Source organism: Harpia harpyja, chromosome 3, assembly GCF_026419915.1.
Source record: "Harpia harpyja isolate bHarHar1 chromosome 3, bHarHar1 primary haplotype, whole genome shotgun sequence".
NCBI classification, from domain to species: Eukaryota; Metazoa; Chordata; class Aves; order Accipitriformes; family Accipitridae; genus Harpia; species Harpia harpyja.
This window is the reverse complement of record NC_068942.1, coordinates 31,609,693-31,622,747: the sequence shown is the minus strand read 5'-3', so window position 1 is coordinate 31,622,747 and position 13,055 is coordinate 31,609,693.

The window sequence follows — 13,055 nt, the reverse complement described above, 5'->3', positions numbered from 1 at the left end:
TCCTTTGATAGTAATAGGATAAGTTATCTGCATTTCTTATTTAGGACTGTAGGCTATGATCTGATTAGAAACCACATTACAATTTTATAAATAAGATTTTACTTACTTAAGGAAGAGGCTTCCAATTGTTTACATGTTGGGGGGTTTTTTTTCCCCAAATTATACTTACTACAAAACCAAAAAGAGATAACACTTCCTCCCTACTCAAGAGCAAATCTGTGCTACAATCATCAAATAGTTGTTACATTTCTTAGGCAATTTCAAAGAAATTTCTCACTTGGAAAAATAGTGGATTTTTTCCAATCCTCCTAACCTTATCAAGTTCCCTGTTCTCGTAAATTGATTTTATCTGGTTGCCTTCAGACCTTTCACAAGAAATTTATTCTGGTTTGACATGAAAGGAAAGGATAAGTAGCAATTGTAACTATCAATTACCCAACACTGACTTCATCTGTTCATCAAAGTTCTTTGTAATTTTCCCACACTCCTACGGGGTCTTTTCAGTATTGTGGGAATTCAGGTTGACCAAACTATATGGTGGGCAAGGTTGGTGGTTTCCATCAGTGACGTGGTAGATGTTAGATTTGACACGTGCTGTTATCAGAGTCGGTTTTTAAAAGCCCCTACAAGGTTGATAAAGCCACATCTCTGCTTGTAAATGAAGGAAGAGAATTAGAGAGGTCCAGACTGGGGTGAGAGGAGGAGAGCTGGAACTCTTGTGAGCTGTTCACTGCAGCTCCATACGACCCCTTCACATGTACCAGTGTTCTGCTCTGTGCTCGTACCTGCTAAAGGCTGCTCAGGGACTGGAAATTCAGCTTTCGGAGAAGGAATAAGCAATTCCAGGATGGGGGGAGTAGGAAATAGTCTTTACCTACAATCTCTATATACATATTAGGGAAAAGGAAAATAAATAACAGCCCAGCAAACAATAGGTGTTGTCCTGTTTCTGTGGACCTTCCTTTGAATGCTTGACAGTTTTCCCCTCCAGTTCTATGCCTTGCTTTAGGCTTAAGAAGGAATTGCTTTAATTTAAGAAGCAGCTGGTCTGACTGTGCTACTCTTCTGACTTCCTCAGATACTATTGGTTTAGTGAATTACTATATGAAGCTGATGCCCAGCTAAAAAGGAATTCAATAACTGTATTTATGCCAAAATAATTTACACAATTCAATTAAAAATATAAAGGAATTATCTGGTACCTCATGAGTCAAAACAGATAAACACAGGTTTGTAGTTTAAAAAAATGCCAAAAAAAAGACAAGTCGTGTAGGCCATAAAATTATACTTCTCAGAAACTAAGGCAGTCCCTTCTTCACAGGTATTTTATAGGCATTGAGGACTAAACTGTGTACAAAATAGTTTAAAAATATGTGTATTGCTTTCCTGGTTAAGCTCTACCTTGGGTTCTGTTATCTTAATTTTTTCCAGTGGGTCACCTAGGAACATCGTATATGCTACCAAGACGTAAGCATACGCAGGGTCCCTCATGTTCCTTCTATGTTTAAAGCCATCACTGATAGATATGCAGTGGCTTTGAAGCTGTGGCGGGCTGGTCCTGGCTGGACGCCAGGTACCCACCAAAGCCGCTCTGTCACTCCTCAGCTGGACAGGGGAGAGAAAATATAATGAAAAGCTCGTGGGTCAAGATAAGGGCAGTTTAATAAAGTGAAAGCCAAGGAAAACAGAAGATTTTATTCTCTACTTCCCATCAGCAGGCGATGTCTGGCCACTGCCCGGGAGGTGGGACTTCAGTACGCGTAGTGGTTGCTCCAGAAGACAAATGTAAACAATGAATGCCCCCACTTCCACCTCCCTTTACTTAGCTTTTATAGCTTTTTGTGTGTTATCAACACCTTTCTAGGTACCGACGCGGAGCACGGCCACGAACTGTGAGGGCTGCTCTGGGGAGAATTAACTCCATCTCAGCCAAACCCAAGACAGAAGCCTAGCAACGATTACCCTGGGTCTGTCCTTCTAAATATATTTTTCTTTATCCTTCCATGCTGGATGCCGCAGGCCCAAATTATTCATATGCTGTTTACTGCATTTGTATTCAAATGGTTTTGTAAGACCTTTCCCTCTGCCAACGCCTGTGGTAGCAGTGAGAGCTATCTCTATTTCTTGGCAGATATGCTTCTATTTGAGAAGGGGAAACTAAGTACACATGTGCTATCAGTGACCTCAACATGATCTGAGAGCCCCCATTTTCTGAAAGCAAGCTGTAGTTCCAAGAATGCTCCTAATGTAAGTATCTGTGTAGAAAACACTTAGAGAGTCACGCTGCAAACCTACTACCACAGCAATTTGACGGCTGACTGTACTTCCAATGCTGCGGTGTGGTTGAGAAGAATGACCCATTTCTGCACAAGCACAGGTTCTTTGAACTGAAGATTTTTATCCCACATAGCTGGGGCTAGCCCCTCGCACAGCTCTGTGACAGTCTATTTCCTCATTGAAATTCTGGAGTCATGGTTGATCACACATTCAAGATGATAAGAGTCTACCCTGCGGAGTGGAACTGCTTCACTCAGAAGTGTTATTGTTAGATCCTGTCAGAGAGCTAGCATTAACATGTCCTAAGATCCTCGTCAAGGCAAAAGCAAGCTTTTTCTGAAGAACAGAATGTTGGTGGAGGTGAATTAAAGCCTAGGAGAAAACCATACTTCGGTCACTAAAACATGATTAAGGACATTAGCTTATAGGTAAAAACAATTTTTTTATTTAATCTGTAGGTAGTGAGACATTTTTAAGTGCATGAACTCCGAACCAAGACAGTAGCTAAAGTGTCTGCAAGTGATACTGCCACAACATTAATTCTTTAAGTTGGTGAGAAGAGAGATGTCTCAAACATCTGTGAAGAACAAAACAGACTTTAAGCCCGTGAGGACTAGGAGAGAAGCAAAGGCTGCACTGGATTTCTCATGAAAAAAAATAACCCTACTGCTGGGTCAAAGGACACATCTTTGAAAGAATCAAAATTTGCTTCCTAAAATACAGAACTTTCCTGGGTTCCGGCCCCTTAGGGTGGCTTGTACCTACGTTTCCATCTGGCCTATACACCTTGGTTTCCTGGGTCTGGAAACCGTCCTTCAGTCGGTGCATACCTTGGTTTTGACCTGATAGAGATGCAGGATGCAGCAGGGACAGACGACTGGACCCAGGACCTGTGAAGCACACACGTGTGCCATAATCTGGTTATGGTTTATGAGTGTAGATATTAAAGCAAGAATAAGAAAAAATGTGTATTTCTGGTTGTTTATTTTGTAAACTGTAGTCATCATTTTTTCACATAAATGTGGCAGGAGGACTGGCCTGCTTTTCAAAATCTAAACAAGTCATCTCAGAGCCCTGCCTCTCTACCGCACGGAAAATGCCCTCAGGGCATTGGAAAATTTAATAGTAAACTTTAGCGAGATCTAATATTGTAATAAAGTAGAAGTTCACCAGATTAGTTTGAGCAATATCACACGATCCAACTTGTTATAAAATGTATTCAATTGATTAGAATTGTGAGAAGTAACAAAAAAAGACTCCTAAAATGAATAAACTTACTAAATCAATTTGCAATATATGACAAATTAAGATTACTGCAGTGTCTCAAAAGTGTCTACAAAACTAAGTAAAAATTAATGATAAACAAAAATATGCTCCCTTTGTGGTTTATTTACATCCAGCTGCATCCAGCTATGAAAGGGCTTAGTAGGCAGTTCAAGACAGTTTCAGAAAATAATCCCTTGGCTTCCAGTATCTTTTTTGATACTGTCACAATTTCAGGAAAGTCCCTGGAGCTGCACAAACCCTGTCGCTGCTTAGGGGCAGGAGCCAGTCATGAGGTACGCGGGCTTCCTCCGCAATACGTGAAGGGTAAAGCAGCTGCGAATGGCACCCACAGGGACGAGCAGCCTGCGTGAGAGCTGACTGCAAGGCTACGTCTTGCCCCTTGTCTCCTTAGGGTCTTGGGCAACTAGTTCCCATGCTGCAGGGAAGCCTCCCCAAAGGCTTAAAAACCCTTTCCTTGAACAGCATCCCTTTCCCATGGAGTGTCAGTGGTGGTGGCAGCACTGCTTAGTCACTTCCATGTTAGTTACAGCTATCTGTCCTCCACCATGTGGAATATGGGGTCCACCTCCTCTTCCCTATATACACTGATTTTTAGGAAAGTCATCCAAACACTAGTTTACACTTGCAAACACTTACCAAGTCTATCTTAGTCTCTTCATTGCCTTCCATGGCAAGGCTTCTTTAGAATCCCTTCTGTTGAAGCTTTTTCACTGTTCAGAGCAATTACATATCTACCGGCCAAAAAGAGAATGTGTGACTGTACCCTCATGGTTAGGGCACTTTCCAGAGAAAACAACAATGCAGTTCCAACTCTCACGTGAGCAAATGCTTAACATCCAATACAGAGACTATCATTAAAAGAGGGACTGCAACCCAGGTCTCTTCTTTCAAGTGAATGCCCTAAACTGCTGGACTAGAGCCTAATTTTCCTTGGCCTGAGAAATACTGAAGATAACTTTACTTTTCCGCAATTTTTAACAAAGCTTTTCTTTATGCATAAGAGTTTATAGTCTACTGACTGCAAGGTGCAGGATGCACGTTCGTCAAATAAAGAACAAAATAAAAACATGTACAAATTTAATGTACTAGCCACTCAACTACTGAAAAAGGGGCAGCACTATCATGTCTTCCAGTTGCCTTTTAACAGGTCCGATCTCCGTGTTCATTTTCAGGTGCCAGGCACCAGGAAAACATCTGTGAAGTGAACACTTCTGTTTAGTTCAGTCCTATAAGAGCACTTGAGAAGGGGACAGGATTTAAAGTATAACCTACAGCCTTTAATATTGGTTTGCTTTCCAATCATCATATTAGCTCACTTGGTTCCACTTATGAAGTCTTTACTCATGGGTTGTATGAAAATCTAGGTATACTGATGAGACCTGAAGACTCCACTGCCAAAATACAGATTAAACAATATAGAAAATAGAAAATAGCTTCTGTAGATGTAGATTGTGTTTTAACATTCCGGGATACATTTCAACAGTAAGGATAGATCTCAAAGCCATCTACCTGACTTTAAGCTAGTCAGTGCTACATTCCTTTATAGTTAATGGAGAGAAATAAACACCTCTAGAAGGGGATTCATCTCATTTACCTTAGATATCTATTTATCTGCATTGACTGCAAAGTGAGCTTCAGCTTATTAAAACAGATTTAGGCAACAAATTTTCAGATACTACCTCAGGTTAGATGGATGCCAACCTCTGTGTCTAAATTCAGTAAAACTTCTTCACATCGTGTGTGATTCATATTCACAGAAAGATCTTTTCAGGTCACTGTAAGCTACAATTCAGGTAACTTTAGGAAGAACTGAGGTTGACTGTTGATGATTCAGCCTCAGGCCATTTTACAAACATATTTGTCTGGAGGATATCTTAACCTGGGAACTTCAGCACACCTTCCTCTTCTTCCTCCACAAATCCCACAAATAGAGATTCCAACCTATGAAACAAACAAACAAATGCTAATAGATCTAGTAGCTCAAGGACAAATTATTCTGTGGTCCTGCTCTTGAAATTCACAGCTCTTTTATCATTCTCTTTTACTATTCCTTTAGAGTTTTAGAGAGACATCACTTAAGAGATTCTAGAGATACTGATCCTATATCCACTTAAGTCTTTTATACCTGGATTTTTGCCAAGCAAAATAAAGAGTGTCCTTTACTTCAGGGACCTCAAAGCCTATATCAAGCCTTTTACTGTAAAACTAGAGAATTTCTTTTTATTATTTAGTTTTCTTACTTTTCCTCAGCCTTTCATAGTATTGTTCTAATGTTATACTCTGAAGCCAGACTAATCCTTAAAAACGTTGTTTCACAAATAGAGTGAACAACAGCCCATATTGGTTCTGGATGAGAACCGACAAAATTAGAGCTTTTACCCCACTTGGCCATTTCACACACCTACTCACTAAGTTGCTTTGTTCACTAGGTCTCTACTTTCCATCCCAGCAGGCAGATTACTGCTGGTCTGGGAAGCTCAGGCAGAAAGTTGTGCCAGTTAGTTTGTGTTGTGCTGCTGCTTGCACTTCTTCACCTTCTTCTTTCCCAGACCTCTTCTGCTTTCTCAGACCACTTCTTTTTGTGACTCCGTAATTTTCAACGCCAGCTATTCTTTCGGGAGTTTTCCCAATCTAAATGGTCTATGCGCGGAAGCACAATGCATGAGCAGCTTCCCGACTGGTGGTTCTGTATCATGTCTCTTTATTAACTGAAGGATTTAGGATGTGCCACTTTTATCTAGTCCAGATATTATCAAAATTTCCAGCTAGCCTGTACCAGTTGCAGCTAACAAGTAGAGGGCTTTTAACAGTTAAAATAAATAATGAAATAAAGCATATATAACCATTTTTAAAATCTACATGACATAGTGGCTAATGTACCAAAGAGTTATTTAAAAAATTTTAGTGTATTTCTGCATTTTTAATGTAATTTATTTTCAAAATCTTTTGAGAAATAACTGAAAGATTTGTCACTGCTCTTATATGTGATTATACGGTACCTTGCATATATAATATCACAAAGTTTTTGTACAAATAATAGTTCTATCCTAAAGGAAACAGAAAGAAATTAAAATTGTGTAGTCTTCCAGTTCCAAGATGGACCAGTATTACAGAACTAATAGTAAGATCTCATTTTTATCATATGTATAGTGATCTTTTGTTTTGGTTAGCTAAGAAACACTTTCCATTATGAAACATTATTGGAGCCTTTTTTGGGGGTAGCTTGTATACCTACATTATTTGTAGGAACTCTGAACGTTCTGGCACCAGGAAAATACCAATGGCTGATGCCAGGAAATTCTTTTCAGATTTGGCTGGGCAGTAAACTACAGAGAATTGCTGTTTTCCTGTTGGGGTTTCCATTATTGCTTTTTGACTGGCAGCTTACCAAAGCCACAGGTGATCTAAGCATGGAGCCCTGCTCCTCCTGCAGCCACATCAACATCCACTGCAGTGGGAAGTATGGGGAGCAAAATCTCAACCCTTTTCTTCCCAGGGGAAAGGTAGTTTTAAGAAAAAGAGATATGGGCGTGATTATAGAGGTCTGGGAGGGATATCTAGAATCTCCTACTTGCAGCCTCTTCACTCCTGAAGATAAGGAGGGGGACATGATGCTAACATAGGCAAGTAAATGTAATAGGCAGGAAAGCATGAATTACAGCTCTTGCTGTCGGACAACTGACGTGAATGAACATGGATCTTTCCCAGCTTGGTTTTCATAAGGCATTTCATATTCCACTGAAGTTTCCCAAGCTGAAATTCAAACTGTACTCCTGATTTTGTATTATTTCTCAAAGGGAATACAATTTCTGTTTGTGCCACCTTTCACCAAAGAGATATTTGCTTTTCCAAAACCCTTTTCTAGTGACTGATTTATATCAGATACCAATCTTTTCCCCTTACTTGTTAGCACAGCTAATCCTCTAACTCCAGTAGTAGTGATCGAGGTCAGTAGCAAGTGTCAAATCTGAATTGATGTTGGATATGAAAGAGGGGGGAATGATTACAGACGCACATGACAAAATCTGTCATGGTTACTAATTCTTACTTATCTGTATTAGCATGTGCTGCTGAGATCCTATGTAGTCATCTATTCTTTCAAAAGTTCATTCAAAATATCTATGGATAAAGCACGTTTATCACTGAAAGGACATAGGAATGCTTCTTACATTTTTTTGTAATGTCATTATTTTTCTCTATAGTGTTTCACTGAGCTAGCGATAATAAGGCAAAATCCAGTAGTGATTAGCAGTAGCAGGCTTGGCAGGAAATGAAACATCTGGCCCAGCGGGGGACAGAACAGTGGCCTCTCCTTGACTGCTATTGATCCAGTCCCATTGAGGTCAACGTTCGGGAGCTTTCAAATACTCAAAGAGTTTGTGTTTATTACATTTGCTCCAAATATGTTGTGACCTGAAACCATTTCCGTATCTTAGCTTGTCCCCCCTATAATTTTTAATTGCGAGATACAGGGGTTTACTTCATGCTGACCTTTTGCAAATGGAAGTTTACTTTTTGAGCGGTGGGACAAATTAGTAGAGCTGGTATTGCAGGATTTCACTGATTTGTGTTTTAGAATGGATCGATTACAGAGATCTAAGTTATATTTCCACTGTTTACCTTCCCTCTTTTTTTGTAAGACAAACTATACAAAATAGCTACAGGAAACTGCAATATTGTTCATTTCCTTTTTCAAAACAGTTGTAAACATACAACAAGCAGTTTTTATGACCCAGTTTTCATAGACTGTTTTGAAGACCATACAGAACATTTAAAGAGACAGTCTGATTCCCAAAGTAAAAAACTTTTTTGATAGTTTCGGTCATCTGCTCCTTTGCAGAGTCCAATGATTGTGGGTGGCTACAGCATGAATTTCAGAAAATCAGTGAGTTTTGGCTTAGGATACCTAATGATAGGGAATCCACCACTTTTATGCTAATAGTGTGAATCACTAACTTTCATTTTACTTTTAATGGGCTGGTATCGCATTATGCTTAGAGACAAAAGTCTCTAAGTTATACTATTTATCCATGTAATGTATGCAAAAAACAGAGAACAGCTCGTGCAAATCCTCCTAATTCAACATCATCAGTTTATACCAACTGATAGGCAAATCTGAAATGTTACAAACAGGGTTCATCTAAAGCTATATTGAGAAGATGGTATCAGCTGTGCTACACTGTGTTTGACTAATGCCGTTTCTTCAGAAAGAGAATTAAATTAAAAAAAGAAAAATAGAAAAAAGTGGTATGATTGATTAAATTAGAAGATAACAAAAGAGAAGGATTTTTTTCATTTTGATTGGAATAATAACAAAAAAAAGTGATGGACATGCATACTGTATGTGTGTCATGGTTTAACCCTGGCCAGCAACTAAGCACCACGCAGCTGCTCGCTCGCTTCCCCCGACCCAGTGGGATGGGGGAGAGAATCTGAAGGAAAAAGGTAAAACTTGTGGGTTGAGATAAGAACAGTTCAATAGAACAGAAAGGAAGAAACTAATAATGATAATAATAACAATAATAAAATGGCAATAATAATAAAAGGATTGGAATATACAAAACAAGCGATGCACAATGCAATTGCTCACCACCCACTGACCGATGCCTAGTTAGTTCCCGAGCAGCAATCCCCCAGGCCAACTCCCCCCAGTTTATATACTGGGCATGATGTCACATGGTATGGAATACCCCTTTGGCCAGTTTGGGTCAGCTGCCCTGGCTGTGTCCCCTCCCAACTTCTTGTGCCCCTCCAGCCTTCTCGCTGGCTGGGCATGGGGAGGTGAAAAATCCTTGACTTAGTCTAAATGCTGCTTGGCAACAACGGAAAACATCAGAGTGTTATCCACATTCTCCTCATACTGAATCCAAAACATAGCTCTATACAAACTGCTAGGAAGAAAATTAACTCTACCCCAGCCGAAATCAGGACAATGTGTTACAATTGACTCCTATATTTAATATGACTTACGTCTCTCTTCTCTCCTATTCTGAAATATTTGAACTGTAGAGTAATTTAATACTCTCTTACATGCAAATGAATGCATAGGACTTTGTTAGAATGAAAGGCCTGGCCAGGTATGGGTGTGACAGGAAGAACAGAGTGTCTAAAAATGATCATGTTAAAACTGCCCTTGGGGGAAATAGCTTGAACTCATTTTAAGCATCAGGGAAGACTGGGCTGAAAAGAAGAGCAAATTCCCTTCAGTGTCAAGATGGTGCATGCTCAGTCACATTGTAATTTCAAATGTGAACGTTGGAATGCCAAGTAGTTGGAGTAGTTCAGTTTCTTGTCTGAAGTATGTGTGTACTGAGACAGGGACAAATAAGGGATATTAACTGTTAAACAATAAGACATATCTGGTTAGCATGTCTGAAACACTTGTGTTTTCACACAAAAAGCCTATATGGTGATGCTGAGCCAGTGAAAATCATACTTGTGAAAGATAAAGATATCTCTAACTGCATTGCATCCTGTAACTATGAAATATATGTATTCAGTTATAGGGAATACTAAGGTTTTAAAAGCTTGTCGCAAATCAGGAAATGTATATTAGAGGACGTAAAATGACATAGTTTTGATTCTGCTAATAATACATGCAAAGAAGTCTTTGCTGACATTTATGTACATTCAACATGCAGAACTGCAACAGCCCTTACACACGTGTTTACATAAAAGAAGCCTCATATAGGTCTGAAAGCTATATATTGCAAGACATTTATAAAAGGCGCTTTGGCTTGACTTGCATTGTTAAGTGTGAAAATAGTACTGCAGCACGTTACCCATCAGTGATCAATTCTATGCATTTAATAACGAACCTTTTACTTCGTGTTCTGTGTTATGATGAGTCATTGTTTTGTTGAAAACCTCAGCCAAAAAATTCAAGCACTCTTACCTAAAAGGCACATTGCTGAGAATCCCTTACAAACCAGTACACCAACACAGCTTTTACTGGTTGTGAGGATTGGTGCGTGCTGAGGATACTGAAAACCTCAGAGGACTGTAGTCTGTGAGGAACAGACCAGATATAGTTCCATTTTTAATGTGTTACATTCTTTTCTCTTTAGAAAAATCTCATTATTACCCTTAGCTTGAAACAGAAGTTCTAGCACAATACTGTCCTTACTTGTTACAGCTCTGGCTTATATGGAATATACTGGATTCTTATTAGTCTTCACTTAATTGTTATTTAAAAAACGTTCTTTTTCTTTAAAAGTCTGTCAGTATTACAAGTCAATAATTATGCTGCAGGAGATGCATAGCTTACTGTGCATATAAATGCAGTGTGTGTACCTATATATACATGGATATATTCATATGCCCACACACGCAAGCGCACCCCCCCCCCCCCAGGTTATTTAAGGGAAATTTCCCCACTTCAGTAATGCCTTATCTGATATCTGAATAGTTTTGCAGCCCCGCTGCGGCATTGCTGGGGCAGGGGCTGGCGGCCCCGGGGGGCTGGCGGGGGGTCCTGGGCTGTGGGCAGGTGGGGGGAGTCCTGGGGGGCTGGAATGGGGTCCTGGGCCATGGGCAGGTGGGGGGAGTCCTGGGGGGCTGGCGGGGGGTCCTGGGCCATGGGCAGGTGGGGGGAGTCCTGGGATCCAGTGAGGGCTGTTGGTGCCCTTGGGGACCCCAGAGCACAGCTAGAGAAGAGGCAGCAAGTCACAGCTGTAGGATTTATTCCTGGAAATTCTTACGGCTTCCTTGCTGGGATCACACGTGCCTCACAGATAACTTCTGCTGAGATGTAGGCCAACAGTTTCCAGAAACGAAATACATATTGATCTGAAAGAGCAGTGAAAACGCTCTCATTTGTTTGACTTGGCAGGGACTGATCAGTATAAATGTCCTGAGTCACTGCTTACATACCCTGAGTATCATCTCTGCCTGCTTAAAAAGTCTGTTAGTGCCATAACTATTTTATGACAAGGTAAACATTGCGTTCGGAAACCTGTAGGTTACGGGCGTCCTGCGCTGCCGGGCGGCCGTTGGCGCAGTTAGACCGTGCGAACGCCCCGCGGCAGAGCAGCGAGCCCTCTCCCAGCCGGGAGGGACACACCGGTCTGCAGGGTCCTCGCTGCTGGCTGGCATGGGATCAGCGTCTGGCACGGACACGGCGGGTGATGTGACCGCAGGCTGTTCAACGCCCGCTGCCCTCGGTGCCAAAGAGCGGCCGGGGCTGCTTCGATTTACTGGTAGGGATGTAGCTATACGGTCTATGAAACACATTGACCTCCCTCGCTCTGAACTGTGACCTCTTATCGCCTTCGTATAAATGCAACCCATCAGACATTTAGTATTTTCAAGTGTTAATGAAGTTAAAATTGGGCAACTTTAAGATTAAGAATTTGTGTTATGTCCAAGCAGCGTTGTATGCAATGCTTTCTTTGCCTATTTGAGGCAGAAGACGTAGGCTCTGTCTTTGAAACTGCTGTGTAGTTGTTAAAGTGCTGCTAAAAATGTCCAAGAACATGACTCGTCTTTGCTGTAAGACAAGAAACAAATGGTATTGTTAATCAGCATGATTTAGTTTCCGTTGTGTTTTCATTTGAGAAAATATGTACCTGCTGCACACCCCAGGTCACTGAGCCTGAACTTTAAAGACTCAATAGTGGCTCACCCTGTGGGCTGCTTAATGCTAGAATTTGTAAATTGTTCGCTTAGTGTCATTTGAATATAAACTTGCACTGAACATGACAGGAAACAACACAGATCTATTTAACTACCAAAAAGGTATTTTTACATTTACAAAGTTAAAATAAGTAGTCAAACGCACAGCCTGACTCTTCTGTTTTCCAAGTTGCTTAAACCTGTGCTTTAGAGTCAAATAAATTGGTTGTATTAACTTAAGGTATAGTGTAAAAAAATCTCAATTAATCAGTTGAGCTAAATTAGGAATGACATATATAACAGTGTTAGAAATTTCTCCATGCATGTTGCTTTTGAATGAGGTACTGTAAACACTAATCACAAATGTGTACAAAATGGAATAATCGCATTAAGGAATCAGTATACCATAACTTGATATTTTCTTATTTGAATGTGTGGTGAACAACAGGCACAGTAAAATATACTGCAGCTGCCTGATAAATAATTTTACCTCCCTTAGCAATTACTATGCACAGGAATACAAGAGAACCGTCTGTCAGTGCTGAAATCTCTTCACAATTTGTATAAGAATTAATACAAATCAATAGTTCTGTTGTATCCTTTGAGTAACCAAGATGGATGAGAACATGGTGACAGTCTGTCTAGGCAACACAAGTCTTCAGTGAGTAACAGGATACATATCACGATGTTTTCCTTCATGGGGTTAATCAAGTACATTTCTTTACTGAGTTTGGTAATGTTATACAAGTTTTTGACGAACTATTTCAACATGCTGTTAATTTTTCTATCACTATTATTTCATTCAAAACACTGAAGGTATTTATTTTATTATCATCTTAAATTGTTGAGTCATTTACTTCTAAGTAAGTCCTTTTCTT